Source organism: Cryptomeria japonica, chromosome 5, assembly GCF_030272615.1.
Source record: "Cryptomeria japonica chromosome 5, Sugi_1.0, whole genome shotgun sequence".
Classification (NCBI taxonomy): Eukaryota; Viridiplantae; Streptophyta; class Pinopsida; order Cupressales; family Cupressaceae; genus Cryptomeria; species Cryptomeria japonica.
In genome coordinates, this window is record NC_081409.1 from 469,943,313 (window position 1) to 469,951,742 (window position 8,430).

Genomic DNA, 8,430 nt, shown 5'->3' on the forward strand with positions numbered 1-8,430 from the left:
TTGGAGACAAAATGAAGTTTCTATCTTTGAAAGAATTTGATGGTGGTCTAGTTAGATTTGGAGATGACAAACCATGTATGATCAAAGGAAAAGGATCTATATCATTGGATGGTAAGCACAATAAGTAAAAAATTTTATTTTGTTTAAGGTTTGAGGCATAATCTTTTGAGTGTAGGACAATTGGTGGATAAGGGATTTCAATTACAGTTCAAGGATGGAAAATACAATATCATTAATAGATCTTGTTTGGAGATTGCAACCGGTACACAGAGAAAAGGTAATACATTATTTGAATTCTAGTGAGAAGACATGTTAGATTGCACAAATTTATGATAGTTGGCTATGGCATAAAAGGCTATGTCATGTAGATTTTGATTGCAATGTAAAGATAATTTCAACTAAGGCAGTTAGAGATATACCTAAGATTGTGAAGCCCTATAATTGTTGGCATTATGTGAACCGGTATGAAGACATAATGACATGTATGTTGTCATTGATGTCAATATGTGATATGATGTGAACCGGCACATGTGATAGGTGAAAAGAGAGAACCAGCATATGTATGAACCGGTATATATGCCAAAGTGAAGCGGCATATTTGTTCAAGATGAACCGGCATGTAGTAATGGGAACCGGCACATGGAAGCATTGTGTAACTACCAATTGGTAGGTAGTTTCCACTTTAGGATTTTTGGTTGGAGTACCTCAAGCCTATCTGACTCAATTGGTGATCTTTGTGTGATGAGTTAACAGTATAACAAAGAACAGGTCATGTTGCCATGTAAGCTCTGTGTGTGTGAAGGATCTTGCATGAAGAAGATTATTCCTATCTACCTCGGGAATGAGCAAAGTTTGTCAAACGGTGATAACACGTGATGGGTTATCAGCCACCATGAAATCGGTGGATAATGGACGATGGAGAATTTCTTGAGATCGATTCAAGATTATTGCATTTAATGTAGTATGATTCAACGGTCAGGATTGAAACGCTTGAATTGCTTAACCTAATAGGTTCAGGGTTTAGGGTTTTTGCTACCGACCTGTCTATTTCCTATAAGGTCGATGTTGTGTTTCTTTCTAAGGTTGTTGGAAAAATTTGTGAGTGTGTATCCAAGGGAAGTGATATGTGATTCTTTCCAGACCAAAGGAGAGAAGAGATACCTGCAAAGTGAATGTGTAGAAGGTGAAAAGGAGCCAAAACGGATCTGCATTAGCATTGAGTGCTATTGCCAGATCATTGTAATTCCTGTTGATCTTTAACCACTTCAACAGTTGTGAAATCCCTTAACAGGGTAGCCTTAACTAGGCTTGATACAAATCCCTTAACAGGGTAGCCTTAACTAGGCTTGATACAAATCCCTTAACAGGGTAGCTTTAACCGGCTTGATTCAAATCCCTTAACAGGGTAACTCAAAGTTAATGAGTTTTGGGAAGCTATAGAGCTCTGGAGATCCTTTAGCCATTGAGTTCTTGAAATCCTCTAACAAGGTAACCCTAACCGGGTATTATAGCCATCCCTTAATCGGGTGATCCCTAACAGGATCGGTTCCTAGCAGCCTATTGTAATGTCTTTAAACGGACAAGTCTCCTAATAGAGCGGACTTCAAAAGAGTTCAAAAGCAACTTGTGGGTATTCATCCCAACCGTGGTTTTTCCCAGTTGGGTTTCCATGTGAAAAATATGTGTGTCATGTGTAATGCTTTTATCTTGTGATGCTTTGTTATTACCTGTTGAGCATATGATGGTTCTGTGTTTTATGCTTGTCTATAAAACATATTGAACTAACTGTTATGAAGTTCTGATGTTAGTTTACCTGTTCATGCATGAGATTGTAATGGTACTATAGAATTGAGCTAAGAGGAAAGCTTAGTGAGTGACCAGTTTATGATTGTTTGAGCTATTTAGGGTGTTACCGGTTGCTCTCTATTTTAACCAGTACCCCTGTTTGCCAATCATTTGGAGTATTTGTTGTCAAACCAATTTTGGACTGTATTTGTGTTTGTACTGATTCACCCCCCCTCTCAATACTAGTTTGGTACTTTTGGTTCATCATTGAGTTATCAATTGGTATCAGAGTGCTCTAGTTCCTCTGTGTTGTAAGCTTAACCGCTTGAGGTAAAGATCCTAGTCAAATGATGAAGAGGGAAGGTCCAAAGTTTAACAAGGAAAATTTTGGTATATGGAAAGACGAGATGAAGATATTCATCAAAAGCATGGGTGTTCAACACTGGAGTTATGTTGAGAATGTATATGTTGTCCCTACCGGTACTCTCACCGATGACCAAAAGAGAGAGATACAAGAAAATGGGCAAGTCATGGAAGCCCTCATTAGTAGTCTATCTGACATTGAGTTTATTGATGTTCAAGACAAGGAAAATCCCAAAGAGGTATGGGATGCTCTTGAAAATATCTATGGTGGTGATGAACATGTCAAATAGGCTAAGGAAGAAAGCCTGAGAAGGAAGTTTGAAGATATGCAGATGGTTGAAGGTGAGACCATTCAGCAGTATGGAATAAGAATCAAAATGGTTGTTGGAGAAATCAAGAGTGCAGGTGGTAAAATAGAAGATTCCACTATGGTAAGAAAAGTCTTGAGATCCCTGTTGCCAGTCTATGCAATAAGGGTTACTACTATTTAGGAGTTGAGATCAATAGACAAGTCTAAAGTATCCTTGGACTCCATCATAGCCAAGTTAACAACCTATGAGCTAAATAGTTTTGATGGCAATGTTCAAAAGACTGAATCAACATTTAAAGCCTCTTCCATACCATCCAGAAAAGGAAAAGAGGATAGCACTAGTGGGGAACCTAGTCAGAGCAGAGAAATGAATGATGAGGAGATTTTGATAGCATTTGAAGCTCTCCTTGCCAGGAAGCTTCCTAAAGGAACCGATAAATACAAAGGTAAGCTACCTTTGAAATGCTTTTCTTGTAACTGGACAGGACATATTGCTATAAATTGTCCTAATGGCGACAACAAGGACAATCCAGAAAGGTTCAAGAAATTCAAAGGAGGAAACCAGAGTGTAAAGCGGAAAAATCGAACCCTAGTCATTCTCCCCTCCCCAACTCCAAGGAGAGAGAAGGGAGAGTCACTAGGGTTGATGGTTTTCACTTAGGAGAGACTTTACATTCAAAAGAGGGGTTGAAACCCACAAGATCCAATCCCACGCAATGCAGGATTGGATTCTAAATGAGTTTCAAGGGTTGTGACATCAAGGATACCCTCTTTTGTAAAGAATGTAGATAGAAAGATTGAAATAGGAATGCATGTAAAGTAGGAAAGATTCACTTATAAGCAGAGATAAGGATATGGTATGAAGCTGCGGACCTGGAATTAGCAGTAAAATGTTGAGACGGTGCTGTTCTACAAATTTGAACGAAAGTTGATAGGACGATGGCGCCCGGCATGCACACGGTCCTCCAAAAAATCTGCGAAACGAAGGGGGATCTGTTCGTCTCTGCATAAGGATTCCAGATCTTCAATTACAGCCGCGTACCTGCAACCTACACACAGAAAAGAGAGGACGATTGGGGGGTTAGGGATGAGGGGTTTGCCTTTAGGTCAAACCCCAATTTTGGAATTAACCAAGAAATGAGAATGTTGTAAATGTAAATGTTTGTAATGTAAACAAGTACTGATACCTTGTTATAAGAATGTTTGTATTCTTACATGCGAAGGTGTAATGTATGTTGTATGTAATGTGTTGTAAGTGATCTCCTCTTCAATGGTTGAATCCTTGTCTTGAATGCAACACTTAGCCTTGAATGGAGACTTAGAATGCTCAATTGCTTGAAAGAATGCTTGAATGCTTGAATGTTTGAATGCTTGAATATTGCTTCCGCGTCTTGCTCGCATATGTTTTTCTCTTTTTTTGACCTCCTCAAATGGGAGAGGAAATGTAGTTTATATACTTGTCAATTAGGGCTGATAGACTGATTTTCCCGACCTTAGGCCGACCAGGAAACATTATTTTCCAATTTGCAAACTTAAAGACCCGAAGCCCCATAAGAGACCGGGCCCAAAATAGGGCCAGGGACCAGGGCGCTGGGTGCCATGGTCTTGGGGGACCAGGGTGCTGGGTGCCCTAGTCTTGAAGGACCAGGGCACTAGGCACCATGGTCCCACCTCCCGGGACAGCAGGGTGCAAGGAGGATCAGGCCAGGGTGCTGAAAAATGCAGTTTTTGGTGTCACAAGTAGGTTTCGGGGTCTCCATTCAGGTTTAACATTGCATCGCCATCGTGAAGACCCAAATGCAGTTGAAATTGCAAGTGTTGTAATTTTAGGATGCTACATTTAGCCCCCACTTTAGTGGGAGTATAAGCGTACGCTCATACTTCCAGTAAAGTACAAGGAAACAACATTGAAAAACTTTCACCACGTCAAGGAGGCAAGATACACCAAGCCCCCAGTGGACTAAGGATCTTACGACTTCAATTGACAAAGTAAAAGGGAAGATCATGAGGGAGAACCATGACTGTCAGTAGTAAGGTTCCCTCACTATGAGTCATGCAAGAAAGATATCAAAAATTTTCAAGGCAAAGCTAAATTTGTCAAGAAATTTTCAAGTATCTTGAAAAGATATAGACGGGATGTATGCCCCCCTACATTAAAGCGATCGCACACGCCTCACTGGGGGTGATTGCTTTAAGGTAGTGATACATATAAGAAATGAGAAAGGAGCACGTTATCACAAGGATTTAGCCCCCAAGTGTGAGATAAGCCCAAGGATAATAGACACAAAACACAAAGCACAAGGTGACTTCGCTTTCCTCGGGGTCAGTATGCTGTATGATAATTCATGTATATCATATGTATGTATGCATAATTGTTCTTCATTCCCCAATCAAGGAAGGTCACCTAGAAGAAGGGAACACATGTGTCTTTTAAGTCAACACGAGAGAGACCAAAAGAGATCTCAATGTTTTGCATCATCCTCAAGTAGACAACACTAAGGACAACAAATAGAAGAATGAGAATAACACATAGAAGAAGTAACAAAAGAGAGGAGGAGAGAGTCTGCTATGCTAATGAACTAGTCTAGCACGTCATCTACCCCCCGATCTTGCTGATCAATATTTCAGGAAGGTAGGAAAAACACTAGAGGAGGAACATCCAACATAGCAGATGGAGCTATCACAAGATCCAAACAAGGGCTATGTTCATATCCCAAGCCACGGTGTTCTTGTCTAGGAGCTAGGATAAGTGCTTTAGAAAATGCGTTAGATAAATGGTTATCAATATCAACATATTCATATTCACTATCAGAATGAACAGGAGTAACATTTTCATCATGAATAACATTTTCATCTATATCATCATCAAGATTTATAAAAATAGGATCTTTAACTTGCACAGGATCAAGACCATCATACATCTTATGTTTAGGAGATTTCGGCTCGATTCTCGGCTGAGGAGAAAATGGAATAATACTGGCTGAAGGTGTTTTTGGGGATTGCAAAGTTTGAGAAGCAGCTGCCTGAGCTCTAAGATGACGCTTTCGTCGGCGTTCACGTGCAGAACGATTTCGTCTAGTCTTAGTAGGAAGTTGAGAAGATTGAGGAGGAGGAATGTTCTCATCCTTATCACTTGGGTGTTTAGGTTGTGGTCTCTTAGGTTGAATAATAGGAGAAGAGGAAGGTCTCTTCTCTCCATAAGAGGAAGGAGGAGGAACTACTCCATATAAGGGAGGAATATTGGTTTAGGAAGGAGACCAAGCCCATCATGACGAGGAGGTATAGGTCTACTTTTAGAAAGTTTATTAGATATAGGCATAGTCACATTCATAGGGATGGGTTGGGAATCTTCTTGAGGAAAGACATTGGTTTTATCTTTCAAAGGAAGAACTTCCTTCTCAAGAATGATAGGAATATCAAGTTTGGGTGTTCTAGGTTCACTTAGAGATAGGATCATATCCTTTTTCCACTTTTGATAAGATTTGAAAAGATGATCACTTCGCGGAGGAAGAGATTGGAATTGTTTAGGCCAAAAGTAATCAATAGGAACGCTAGAAGTTCTTTCAGCTGGTTTAAAGAGACTATGATTGACAGTAACAACTTCACCATTATGGGGAAATTTCAAGCACTTATGAATAGGAGAAGCAATAGCTTTCATGGAAGATAGCCAAGGATAGCCTAGCTTCACACGAAATTGTTCAGATGATGGAATAATAGCAAAGTCCACATCAAGGGATTTGTTATGGACCTCAATAGGTAACGTAATAGAACCAATTGCAGGAGAAGAAAATGCATCAAATAGTTTCACAACCACATTTGTTTAATCATAGATCACTTGATTCAATTGCAAAGTAAAAAGAAATTCTTCAGTAATGACATTAATCATACAAGAAGGATCAACAAGCACTCCACGGCAAGGTGTATTCTTGACTTTTGCAACTATATATAAAGGACCATCAGGTGCCCTAATAGTTTCACTGGAATCAAATATGATGGAAGGTTCTTTAGGGATTTTCTACTGCTCTACAAAGTTAATCACATTTGGAGTCATAGACACAAGATCATCATGTGAGACAGAGGAATCATTAGTATCAATCGCATTAGAGGTATGAGAAGGCAATGGATCAGTAAAAATCTAAAGATTTTGGTTTGGGGAAGCTACAGATTTGTTGCCTTTATCATTCACACCAGAAACAGAGATAGTATTATTATCAATCAAATCTTGAATTTTACCCTTTAAAGCAAAACATTTTTCAGTATCATGCCCAGGATGACGATGAAATTGACAAAAAGTTTTGTTATCAAAATAGGGTGAATTAATTTTCGCAGGATCTATTTGCCTTATAGGAGGAAGAGTAAGCAAATTTTGTTCCAATAACTTATTCATAATACTATGCAATGATTCATTCAAAGGAGTAAACTTTCTTTCTTTCTTGAAAAACTTAGAAATAGGAGGCACACCTGATGCTGCATTCACATTATTGTTGATGATGTTTTCATTGAATTTAATGGACTCTTTGTTCGGTTTAAACTTCCCAAATGGTTGTTGACTACTATCACCCTTATCACTTGGAGCCATAGGATTTGCTTGTTCCATTTGACTCACAGTCAGTTGATAATTGTGAAGAGTTGCGCACAACCGTTGGAAAGAAGTAAACTCAGAAAACAGGAGTTTTTCTCTAATATCTTTTTGTAAATTAGAAATAAAGATTCTTTGAATATCATTGTCAGGCACTCGAAAGGAAATTTGAGCATACAAATGCTTATATCTACCAATGAAATCAGTCACTTTTTCCTTAACACCTTGTTTACAATGCATTAAATCAATCAAAGTAACTTTAGGGCTTATATTGTTTTGAAATTGTTGAATAAAAGCATTTGCAAGTTGTTCGAAAGAAGAAATAGAATAAGAAGGCAACGAGCAATACCATTGTAGGGCTTTATCTCTTAATGTTCTAGTAAACAGTTTTGCAAGCAACCTTTGGTCATAAGAAAAATTGGTACATATTGTTTGAAAGGTCTTAACATGTGTTAGAGGATCACCCTTACCATTATAAAGCTCCAAATGCGGAATTTCAACATGTTTAGGGGGGATAGCTCGAACAATGTCAAGAGAAAGTGGGCTCGCAACATCAAATGTGGGCACACTAAACTTAGATTGATTCATAGAGGCAATTTGTTGCTGTAAAGAAGAGACAGTTTGTGCAAGATTGTTAATGGTCGCTTCAGTCGAAGAGTTCATATTAGACGTGTTAGATTGTGATGGAGGTGTTATGTTATTGAAAGAAGGTAGAGAGTAAGGTGGTGGGACACTATGATAGTTAGTCATAGGAGATGATTGGAAAGGAGGAACACTACAAGGAGGAATGGAATGGTTAAATGAATTGCCCCCTTGCGTCATGTTTATTTGTGGAGATATAATAGGAGCACTCATTGAAGGAATGAATGAAGAAGTTGGATTGAATGAAGGAAGAGGGTTGATTGAAGAAGAAGGATTGCCCCCATGACTGGTGATCATAGGAGAAATGTCTTGTGTTGAAGTAGTCATTATGTTTGATGTAAAAGTAGGTATACTAGCAATAGGAGTTGTCAAAGGAATAGAATGATTAACTTGAGTAGGAGGTTGTGTATAACCTAAGGTTTCGGCACAAATTTTCATAGGCATCACATTCGAATCCACAATGTGTGCAATACCATGCAAAATATCAATTCCATTCTTATCATTTTGAACCATACATTTTAGACCCTCAATTAATGAAAGAGCTTCACTATCAGGGTATTCTTGAGACATCCATTGTCGAAAATCATCAAATTGGTTATCCAATTTTGAAAGTTGTTCTACAGAAACCTCATGGAGAGCTTCTTCATCATTAAGAGGATTAGAGGAATTACCCATGTCCTTGTTAAAAAGGCCATTCAAATTAGGTTCCATCTCCTCAGTAATTAAACCTTGGAAAGACTTAATTCTAAGG